General features: G+C 42.0%; 1 long non-coding RNA gene and 1 other non-coding gene across 2 annotated transcripts; both read right to left on the minus strand.

The window, feature by feature from the left end:
- Positions 1-430: 430 nt before the first annotated feature.
- LOC109559489 (uncharacterized) lies at positions 431-5,845 on the minus strand. Its single transcript, XR_011566683.1, has 3 exons — positions 5,691-5,845; positions 2,495-2,623; positions 431-952 (listed from the first exon to the last, which is right to left on the minus strand). It is a non-coding gene; the product is annotated as an uncharacterized protein (transcript).
- A 3,507-nt stretch (positions 5,846-9,352) lies between these two features.
- LOC139183005 (uncharacterized) lies at positions 9,353-11,530 on the minus strand. The gene is made up of 2 exons (XR_011566487.1): positions 11,443-11,530; positions 9,353-11,072 (listed from the first exon to the last, which is right to left on the minus strand). It is a non-coding gene; the product is annotated as an uncharacterized lncRNA (long non-coding RNA).
- Positions 11,531-11,923: the final 393 nt, after the last annotated feature.

The following is an 11,923-nucleotide window of genomic DNA, read 5'->3' on the forward strand; positions in this document are numbered from 1 at the left end:
GACTAAATCTTATCATTATCATAAGCAGGATGATGGCAGTGTGTTTTTCTTCAACCTTCTTTAACCATAAAAATGACTTGACCAGATTTATGGTGTGAGTGACATACAGGGAAGAATTAGAGAGATGAGGAGGCGCACATGGTGAAACTTGTCACTTAGGTGGAGAAGTAGATCGGGGAATGGGAGGCACCATGAGCCTATTTCTCTTGGATAAGAGGGTGTCCATCCAGTAATGGGGATCTGGGGACAGGGAGGCAGCTTGGGCCTGAAAGCTATCAGAAGAGTGATTTAAGTGAAATAATGTCATGATTTCTGAAGTAGAATTCTAAGGTCCAGTTCTACTGTGACCAAACCTACCAGTTCTCTCATATGAACAGAGAATCTATTCACCAAAATTCCAAAATGCTAAGGAAAGGAAAGCACAAGAGGCCAAGATATAGTGCATATTTATTTGTTTGCTTTTGACAGCAGAATCATAAGGGATTTGCTTTTGCTACAGAAAGAGGCCAGAACTATGTCAGGAAACCAGAGAAATAAATTGTAACTCGGGCTTGCTCCGGCTTCTCAGTTTCCACTTTTGCTTCCAGCCACACCTTCTCGCCTACGTGCAGCGGCAGGGTCAACATGCCAGAGAGACTCCTGGGCTCTTTGGTGGAGACCTGATGCTTTTCTAAGACAGAACTTTTGTCCCTCATCAGCTGAACAGTCACCTTGCAGTGATGGAGATCCACATCGAAGAGGAAATGGTAATTTCCTGGCACCCTGCATGTGAAGACCCCAGTGTCCTCCTGTAAGTCTCTCTGGGCATTGTACAGGACCTCTGTGAAGGGCACAGGCTTTGAAGGGGAAGGCAACTGGCCACTGAGCTTCACAGTGAAGGCGGACTGTCTGTGGCATGGGCATTTTACACTTGGTCCTGGAGTTCCCGGCGGACCTGGCAAACCTGGTATTCCTTGGAGAAATGGATAAGACACAGTAAGAAGGTCATAGAATCCAATAAAAAGATGATATCCAGTCAATGTGTGAAACCACCAGTTTTTTTTTTTTAAATAATATCATGGTTAAGAGATTGATCTTTGCTGTATGATTAAATGGTTTCAAGTCACATCTCTGAAACTGACCAGCTGTGTAATCTTACTAAAGTTAATCATTCTTTCTGGGCTGTATTTCCTCATCTGAAAATATTATTATTGACGTCTCATGTGATTATTGTGAAGCTGTAAAGAGACAATGCGCGTAAGGTACTTATAGTACCTATGCGTGGTGCATACGTATTATTTCCTATATATTATTTCATCCCAATTTGGGTGGGACTAATTCTTGCTACAGCTTCCCTGGTGGCTCAGTCAGTAAAGAACCTTTTCCTGTATATTATTTCATCCTGATTTGGGTGGGACTAATTCTTGCTAAGAGCTTCACTGGTGGCTCAGTCAGTAAAGAATCTACCTGCAACGCAGGAGACCCGGGTTTGATCATTAGCAAGAATTTTCCTTCTCCAGAGGATCTTCCCAGCAGAAATTTTCCTTCTCCAGGAGGTCGTCCCAACCTTGGGAAGGAAAATTCTTGCTAATAATTCTAATCTTACTGAAGACGATAAAAAGGCCTGGGTGTCTAAGTCTGGGGACCAGACAGCCTTTTGATTACCAAATCTAACCCTTAAGGCCCATGATAATGGCCCCATAAGAGATGACACAAAACTGTGATCTTTCCTGAGAGCCCCTCTTGGTCTGGTCTCATTGGCTACAAAGAAGTCCTGGTAATCAGGACAGAATCTGGGAAGAATCTTGCTTTGTACTCAGGTGCTCCCTGGGCATCATCCTATTCATAAGAACTAGGTTTGGGGCTCTTGGAGAAGGCAATGGCACCCCACTCCAGTACTCTTGCCTGGAAAATCCCATGGATGGAGGAGCCTGGTGGGCTGCAGTCCATGGGGTCTCTAAGAGTCAGACACGACTGAGCGACTTCACTTTCACTTTTCACTCTCATGCATTGGAGAAGGAAATGGCAACCCACTCCAGTGTCCTTGCCTGGAGAATCCCAGGGACGGTGGAGCCTGTTGGGCTGCCGTCTATGGGGTCGCACAGAGTTGGACATGACTGAAGCGACTTAGCAGCAGGTTTGGGGCTCTAAGTGCTCAATGAAACACAATGTTCTGACGATACATGATGCCCTGCTACACTTATTAAACCCTTTTTTTTGCTGCTTATCAGACAGTCTGATTCATGATACTGACTCTACTTAGCACATGTTCCCACCATGACTAACCCGCATGGATCCCAGTACCCTGGTTCTAGAACTAGGCCAGTCTCTCTTGTTGCCTGTGATTTGAGCTCTGGTTCCCCTGCCCTGGGACCCAGCCCTACAGCTGACCATTTCCTCCACATTCTTTTAATCCTCAATGCCTTGTGCTCCTGAGTTTATGAGGATTATGACATTCCTACCAAAAACATGAAACAGGAGGTGCAAATAAAAAGCAGAAGAATGTATTTCTCACCTCTTATACCTGGAGGCCCTCTTATACCTGGAGGCCCTGGGTGTCCTGGTGGCCCCGGAGGTCCGGTACACCCTCCTTTCTCCAGGACAGCATTTGTCATTAGGATGATGCTGACCAGTATCCGGAGATCTTGATTAAAGAAACAAAGAGAAGGGGTTTTTTTCTGCTTTTTATTTTGTTTTATTTATATATGAAGGGTGGATAGGTAGAGTTGCAACCTGGCCCAGGAAAGATATCATGTCTAGAACTAAACACACGGACTCAAATAACAACTTTGCTCTTACTAGTAAACCGAGCAAGTTACTCCCTGAAACTTCCTTATCATTCATATACAGCAATAATTACTCAGTTAAAACTGTTTCTGAATCCTGAAAGGTCAACATTTTTTCTTCATCTGTCTTTGAACTGATAGAACACAGAAAGCACTCAAACACAATTCTTAAATACAAAATCCTTTATTCTTATGAGAACCTAACACATCTCTCTCTCTCCCTCTCTTCTCTCTCTCTTTCTTTAGCCGCTAAGTTATTTCTGACTCTTATGACCCCATGGATTGTAGCCCGCCAGGCTCCTCTGTCCATGGGATTCTCCAGGCAAGAATACTGGAGTGGGTTGCCATTTCCTTCTCCAGGGGATCTTTCCGACCCAGGAATTGAACCCAGGTTTCCTCCATTGCAGGCAGATTCTTTACCAACTAAGAGAGAAGCCCCAACCTACTACATATTGAATGCTTATTATGGAAAAGACATTGGGCTAGAAACATCATATCAGTAAGAAGTCATCACATGCCTGCTATTTTTGCCATAAGCATCTTTGCCCCAAGCATTTTCACCACAATCATTTTTGCTACATAATTAATTTGACATAAGGCAATTTTGCCCTAAAAGAAAAAATAACTGGCTGAGAGTTCAGTTTCAACTGGCTGACCGTTGTTTGGTTTTATTTCTCCATGGATGCAGTACTCCCATTTTTATGTTACATAAATCTTAGTCCTCATAATGGTCCTAATAGTGATGAGTAGGCGTGGTGATCTTAAAACAGTGAATGATAACAGCTACATATAAAGACATGATAGAAAATAAGTGGATAAAACTTACTACAAGTGTGAAATAAGATAGTACAAAGTCAGACTGCATATCATCCTAGAAAATAACAACATATCAGTTTGCAAATCCTTGGGTGATTTGAAGGCAAAAAGTTGAACCAGTATTTCCCATGGAACTTTGGAACATCTGTCACTGGACATGTGACACAATGTTAAGAGAGCAACAATCCTGTAGAGGATTTCACAATGCAATACAGAGCTCAGTTACAAATATGCATCCTAGTATTTGAAAACTGAAGTAGGAAGTTTTAGCAAAAAAGTGCAATGCTGAATGAAGAGAGAACTTCACAAGCAAAAGAAAAAAAAAAAAAGACAAGTGCTTAAGTACAATCTACAAAGTAAAATCAGTTATTTGCATGATATTGTCATGAATCTGCACATTTTTAATGTATTCAAATAATTGTATTTCACAATTAAGTTTTTAAAATTTCATTATTCATTTCTTAAATGTTTTGTTATATCCTTCTAAGTGACCCTCTTTTATCTTTCATTATTTTTATCTTTTAGAGCAAAATTGCCTTATGGCCAGTTAGTTACGAGGTGACAATATGTGTGTAGCGCCTTATGATCCAGCAATCCCACTGCTGGGCATACACACTGAGGAAACCAGAAGGGAAAGAGACACGTGTACCCCAATGTTCATCGCAGCACTGTTTATAATAGCCAGGACATGGAAGCAACCTAGATGTCCATCAGCAGATGAATGGATAAGAAAGCTGTGGTACATATACACAATGGAGTATTACTCAGCCATTAAAAAGAATACATTTGAATCAGTTCTAATGAGGTGGATGAAACTGGAGCGTATTATACAGAGTGAAGTAAGCCAGAAGGAAAAACATAAATACAGTATACTAACGCATATATATGGAATTTAGAAAGATGGTAACAATAACTCTGTATACGAGACAGCAAAAGAGACACTGATGTATAGAACAGTCTTATGGACTCTGTGGGAGAGGGAGAGGGTGGGAAGATTTGGGAGAATGGCATTGAAACATGTAAAATATCATGTAGGAAACGAGTTGCCAGTCCAGGTTCGATGCACGATGCTGGATGCTTGGGGCTGGTGCACTGGACGGCCCAGAGGGTTGGTATGGGGAGGGAGGAGGGAGGAGGGTTCGGGATGGGGAACACATGTATACCTGTGGCGGATTCATTTTGATATTTGGCAAAACTAATACAATTATGTAAAGATTAAAAATAAAATAAAATTAGAAAGAAAAAAAAATTTTCACTAAGAAAAAAAAAATAAATAAAATAAAATAAAATTTAAAATAAATAAATAAATAAATAAAAAGCTTTGTCCTAAAAAAAAAAAAAAAAGAAAAAGAAAATGCGTGCGACCACGATGTCTGTGGCAAAGAAGCTGGTGGTCTAGAACTGTACCTAACTGTTCATTACACCCCTACAAGGGAAAGTTTATATTTCATTTTACAGATTAGTGGTTTGAGATTCAAAGAGGTGATTCTACTTATTTCCCACCAGATTGCTAGTCAGTTACAACCTGAGGGTGCGTGCTCATGCGCCCAGTGGAATCCGACTGTTTGCAACCCCATGAACTGTAGCTCGCCAGGCTCCTCTGTCCATGGCGTTTTCCAGGCAAGAATACTGAAGCCAGTTGCCATTTCCTCCTCCAGGGGATCTTCCTGATCTAGGGTTCGAACCCACATCTCCTGCATTAGCAGGTGGATTCTTTACCACTGAGCCACCTGGGAAACCCCAGTTACAGTCTGAGGCAAGATTCTTATTCAAAGCATTCTGAATTAAGAATCAGCATTCTCAGCTATGTACTTTTAATTAGTTAATTGTTAGCTGACGGCCCTGCCCTCTCGTTTCTCCAAACCCTCTGCTCCTGGCTTTCACCTTTCTCGTCCAGCTAAGTCTTATAGCACAGCAACCCCCAAGAAGCACCTTAATTTGGATATATTCACTCTATGTTTATGTCATGTTTCTCTCTTCCAGAGAAATAATTTCAGAAAACCCATTTTTGGCACTTAGAATATTCACCTCTATTAAAAAAATGATACACTAGATCCATCCGCTTACAAATACTTGACCCCCCTCCCACAACCTCCGTCTGTCTCCTACCAGCCATTCTCAGGACAGAGCCTTTCCTCTGTGGGATGGGCGTCTCTCAGATTTCTTTCTGAAATGCCTAGCTGTGTGTCTGAGGCTTGGGCTCTGGTCACGGCTCACTCCGTCAAGGCCTTAGCTAAATGATATGAAGCTGCCTGTTCAAATATTTATTCCTGGTCCAAACTGAGACAACAAAATTAATATTTAATCACACAGTGGACTTAGGTCACCCACTCTTTCTGAATTTGGATCTTGGGCCCAGTAGGATTGTCAACTAGAAGTCCTAAATCATTTTCAGATTTCCCTTCCAGCAGGTCTATTATGGAAGCAGCTGTCAATACATATAAGACCAGGATAAGGAGGCCATTTCTCCTATTCTGACTTCTTTCTGAAGGCTTATTCCTTATGTTTAACCACAGATCTGGGGTCATCACAGACCATTTTCTGAACAGAAGGCCAAATGTAGAGCAGGGAGTCTAGAATTGAGGGTAATTCCCAGTAAGAATAATGTACTAGGGGAACCAACATTGTGATACATAATTAAGTGGTCAAACAAATGTAAAGTATGCAGAGCTAATTAATATTAGATACTATTTTAACATGGGCTTCCCAGGTGATGCTAGTGGTAAATAACTCACCTGCCAATGCAGGAGATGTAAGACTCAGGTTTGATCCCTGGGTTGGGAAGATCCCCTGGAGAAGGGCATGGCAACCCACTTCAGTATTCTTGCCTGGAGAATCCCATGGACAGAGGAGCCTGGAGGGCTACAGTCCATAGGAGTGAAAAGAGCTAGACCCGACTGAAGTGACTTAGCATGCACGCGTTATTTTAACATGCATGGCACTTGCCTCTTTTGATCCCAATGACAATCTTATAATGAAAATATCTGTAATTTATTATATTTTACACAAATCAAACTATTTATAGAACACTTCATATTCTTATTACCCTTTTTTAATTCTTTCTCCCTGGAATTCTTATGGCCCTGAACTTTGATGAACTCTAAAATTTGGGTCAAATGTCTCCTTTCGTATCTATATCAAATATATAAATGTATGGGAAGAAGACTTTTTTTTTTTTTAGAAGACATTTTTATAAAGAGAATAAATTAGAAGTTAGTTCTGAGTTAGGGTAGGGGACAGCTCAGCACTGAACACAATTAAGTGGGTGAACTATAACTCAAAAGTGAATAACTGCTTGTTATTTTCCTGTAAACCACTACTTGCCTAAAATGCAAGGCCAACTGGCATATCAATGGTTGTCAAAGGGAATAAACTCTGACCTAGCTGCTGCTGCTGCTGCTAAGTCGCTTCAGTCATGTCCGACTCTGTGCGACCCCACAGATGGCAGCCCATCAAGCTCCGCCGTCCCTGGGATTCTCCAGGCAAGAACACTGGAGTGGGTTGCCATTTCCTTCTCCAATGCATGAAAGTGAAAAGTGAAAGTGAGGTCGCTCAGTGGTATCCGACCCTCAGCGACCCCATGGACTGCAGCCTTCCAGGCTCCTCCGTCCATGGGATTTTCCAGGCAAGAGTACTGGAGTGGGTTGCCATTGCCTTCTCCATTTGACCTAGCAGGGGACTGTAAATACCCAGTAAGCAACCTAGAACATGTAGGTGAGTGAATCCTTTGACTTCGCTTCTAGAATATTTTTTGCAAGCAAAGGGTTGAACCATTGTCATTACTTTGCTTTTGTGTAATAAAATATTGATCCCTTTTTTTTAGTCAATGTTGTACTGAGGATATATCTAATTGATGATAATAGAGATTTCCTTCATCAAGGAAAGGTTAGAACTTGACCGTACATAGAATAAGATGGGGAAACATTTTATCTTCTCATGTGTGCCCTAAATTCTGTTTGGAGAAAGTACTTCTTGTTGGGGAGAGTCCTTGCTAAGAATATGTGTTTTGATGTGGCTGCAGCTGGAGCCAAAACCACAGGGAAGAGAATTAAATGATCATGCATGTACCAGACATAATTTTCAGACCATAAATATGATGTCAACAGTAGCTGTTTTGGAAGATGTTCTTTATCAAGTTGAGGAAGTTCCCCTTTATTCCGAGTTTGCTGAGAGTTTTTATTATGAATATGTATTGAATTTTGTCAAATTATTTTTCTGCATCAATTGATATAGTCATATGATTTATGATCTGCTCAATTTTAAGATTTAGTATATAATGTCAGTGATCAAGACACTGTGGTATTGGCAGAGGGATATAAACACACGTCAGTGGAACATAAAAGAAAGTCTGCATAAATTACACACAATCAGCCTATTTTTTACAAAGATGCAAAGCCAACTCAGCAGAGAAAAGATAGTTTTCAACAAGAGGGGATATATGTATACGTGTAGCTGATGCACTTTGCTGTGTACTAAAAACTAACACAACATTATAAAGCAATAGTACTCCAAAAAAATTTAAAAATGATGTTGAAGCAATTGGTGGTTGAAAAAATTAATATTAACCTAAACCTCACTTGTTGTTTGTTTGTTCAGTCACTAAACAGTCTGACAGTTGAGTCTGATGCTTTGCGACCCCATGGACCGCATGCAGCACCCCAGGCTTCCCTGTTCTTCACCATCTCTTGGAGTTTGCTCAAACTCATGTCCATTGAGTCAGTGATGCCATCCAACCATCTCATCCTCTGTTGCCCTCTTCTCCTCATGCCCTCAATCTTTCCCAGCATCAGTGTCATTTTCGATGAGTAGGCCCTTCACATCAGGTGGTCAAAGTATTGGAGCTTCAGCTTCAGCATCAGTCCTTCCAATGAAAACCTCATGCCTCATACAAATATTGACTCTAAATATTTATGACAGATCTCAATGTAAAATGCAAAACTGTAGTACTTTTAGAAGAAAACATTGGAGAAAAATATTCCTAATCTTGGGCTAGGTAGAATTCTTGAAAATGACATCAAAAACTTACATCACGAAAGACAAAATCTGATAAAGGGACTTTCTGGAAAATAAAAATTTTTCTCTTAAACACTGCTCAGAGATGGAAAAGACAAGCCACAAACTGGAGAAAGTATTTGCAGTGTCTGACAAAGAACTTGTAAAGGGAGTACACAACAAATTCTCTAAACCTAAGCATAAGAAAACAAACAATTCTTTTAGAAAATGGAAGGCTTGAACAGACATTTCACCAAAGAGGATATACAGATGGAAAATTTAAAAACATATATTGAAGTATGTTCCAAAACCATTAGTCATTAGGGAAACCCAAATTAAAGTCAACATGGGACATGACTACATACTTACTAGGAAAATTAAAATTTTAAAAATACTAATAATACAAAGATATAGAGCAGAAATTATCCTCCAATTAAAGTAAATTAATTAATTTTAAAGAAAGATACAGAGCAACTGAAGCTCCCCCACAGTGTTAGAAGGAATGTAAAATGGTACAGCTGCTGTGGAAAACAGTTTGGGAGTTTTATTAAACATACCAACTGTATGATTCAGCAACTCCAATCTTGGGTGTCCATCCTGAGAGAAATTAAAACATATAGTGGCTGAGAGAGTCACTCCCCCAGGATTTCACGCCCAGCCTCCTGTGGATGTGATTTCACTTCTGTGATTGTGTTTTGTCGTACGTGCAACTTGTCACCTGAAAACTAGGCTTGCCTTTTGTTGGATGTGGAGCCAATAGACACAACCAAGCCAAAGACTGAGAGAAGAAAGGGTTTATTATTACTTGCAGCAAATAAGTAGGGCACCAGGGATATTTCCCAAATCAGTGTCTCTCCAGCAGCAAAACTGAGTAAGTTTTAAGCTAAGGTACATGCATATTCATGAAGGCGCTCGAGCAGAGGAGAATTCAGCGTACGATTGGGGCATAGTTGACAGAGTTCCAGCTTTAGTTGATTGAAGTCAGGAGGGTCAGCATCATCATTCCATCCTGCATGCTCTGCCTTAGTTCCTGCAGAACTCAGATATATTCTTATGTATAAGCCTTGAGGAGGAATTATCAATGCAATGCGTGTGTGCTTGCTAAGTCGCTTCAGTCTTCTCCGACTCTTTGTGACCCCATGGACTGTACCTACCAGGGTCCTCTGTCTACGGGATCCTCCAGGCAAGAATACTGGAGTGGGTTGTCATGCCCTCCTCCAGGGAATCTTCCCAATCGGGGATGGTCTGCACTCTTACGTCTCCTGCAGCAGGTTCTTTACCACTAGCACTACCTGGGAAGCCCCATCAGTGCAATAGGGTTGTTCATTTGCCTTTTCTCTGTCCCTGAATTCCTTTGTTCCCTTAAGATCATTGATGACTGAGACCTGTTCAAAGGCAAGCACTGCAGCAAGGCTTAGATCACAAAATGGCTTCCCTTAAGTCAAGAAAGCCTGCCTGGTTCTCTTTCTCCAGAGACCCCTTACCTATCAGCTTACAGACTGATCTTAAAATAAGGAGATAATCCTCGATTGTCTGGGGCAGCCCTAATGTAATCACCTGAGCCCTCATAAGCAGAAAAGGAAGGCAAAAGAAAAAGGCAGACAAATGAACAGCTGAGGGCTAAGGGCAGCCTTCAGGAGCTAAGAATGGTCCTGAACTTGAAGCCAGAAGGGAAACAGGGACCTCAGACCTACATTCTCATGGAACAGATTCTCCCAACAGCCTGAATAAGCTTGGAAGCAGAGTTTTCCTTCTGATGCCTTCAGAAAGGAAGGCATCCCTATGGGCACATTGATCTTGGCCTCCTGGGACTCTCAGCAGAGAAGTCCTGTTATCTATATTATGCCCATGATACCAAAAGCTTGGTCTCTGTGCTCCTGTGCTGAATTGAATCTCAAAGACAGAGTTTGACATGGTCCGGTGGCTATGACTCTGCACTCCCAATGCTTGGGGCCCGAGTTCTATCCCTGGTCAGCGGACTAGACCCTACATACTGCAATGAAGGTGGAAGATAACCACGTGCTGCAACTGAAACTGTGTGTGTGCTTAGTCACTCAGTCGTGTCCGACTCTTTGTGACCTCACAGACTGTAGCCCGCCAGACTCCTCTGTCCATGGGGATTCTCCAGGCAAGGATACTAGAGTTGCCATGCCCTCCTCCCGGGGATCTTCCCAACCCAGGAATCGAGCCCAGGTCTCCCGCATTGCAGGCAGATTCTTTACCATCTGAGCCACCAGGGAAGCCCAAGTATGCTAGAGTGGATAGCCCATTCCTTCTCCGGGGGATCTTCCCGACCCAAGAATTCAATACTTCAGTGCGCCGTTGCTGACAAGGTTCAGGTGTGCATGGTCTGAGGTGGTGGTTTTCCTCATCTTGATTAGTTTCTCTGGTCCCTTCAATCTTGCCTTGGGTGGTTTCTTGGCTGTTCCTCCCTTGATTAGTAACAGTTGGAATCCACCCTTTGGAATTCAGGGAAGGTCTTGGAGGCTGGAATCTTGCCTACAAGAAACAGGGGACAAAAAAAGGCTTCTATGCCCAGGAACCCACATGGTGCTCCCCCACTCCCACAGTTTCACCCAGACTTCTGACTCATGGAAACTATGAGATAATAAATGGATGCTGTTTTAGCTCCTAAATATGTGGCAATTTCATGTCAGCCATCAAGACGCACATGTAGCTTTCATGCCTTTCCCACTGGCATCCTTTAATTCCTTAGCTTCTGCCCTTGTGAATGCCAAGGACAAAATCCAAGCTCATAAACCCAGTCCTATTCTGTAGGTAGAAGGAAAAATAAGGCAGCAGCTGGGGTCATATTCTGGGGCTCTCATGTGGCTCAAAGAGGAATAGATCAAGGGTGGAGTCCACTTACTTCAATAATTAGATTCTGGTCTCCAGCAACTCACTGCCAGAGGGGTGTAGAGGGAAGGACTCCAGTGTGAATGTCAATCGCCCTAAATTTTCTCTGGTTAAAAATTAACCAGCCTATTAGCCTTAAGAGAGATAAGAAATCAAACATTTATTGAGATCAGTTCATTTAATCAGCCTACTTAAATCTATCTAAATGAAGCTCAGGAGATAAGAACAGAAAAACCAAGAGGCTCTATAGTTGTTTACATTTCTTTCCACAAGTCAGGATGCCTGGGGAAGGAGGAGGAATTTTCTTCATGGGAATTACAGATAAAGAGTTCCTTATAATCTTGTAGCCTTGTGTTCTGGGAAACAAACTCGCTCAGAAGGACAATGTAATAGTGGATTGCAGGTTATTACACCGGTGGGCCCAAGGCAGAGTCTCCTCTTAGTCAAGGACCCCGACCAGATTTTGTGAAAACCTTATACACCCTAAGCGTAGG

Source organism: Bos indicus, chromosome 5 (assembly GCF_029378745.1).
Source record: "Bos indicus isolate NIAB-ARS_2022 breed Sahiwal x Tharparkar chromosome 5, NIAB-ARS_B.indTharparkar_mat_pri_1.0, whole genome shotgun sequence".
NCBI classification, from domain to species: Eukaryota; Metazoa; Chordata; class Mammalia; order Artiodactyla; family Bovidae; genus Bos; species Bos indicus.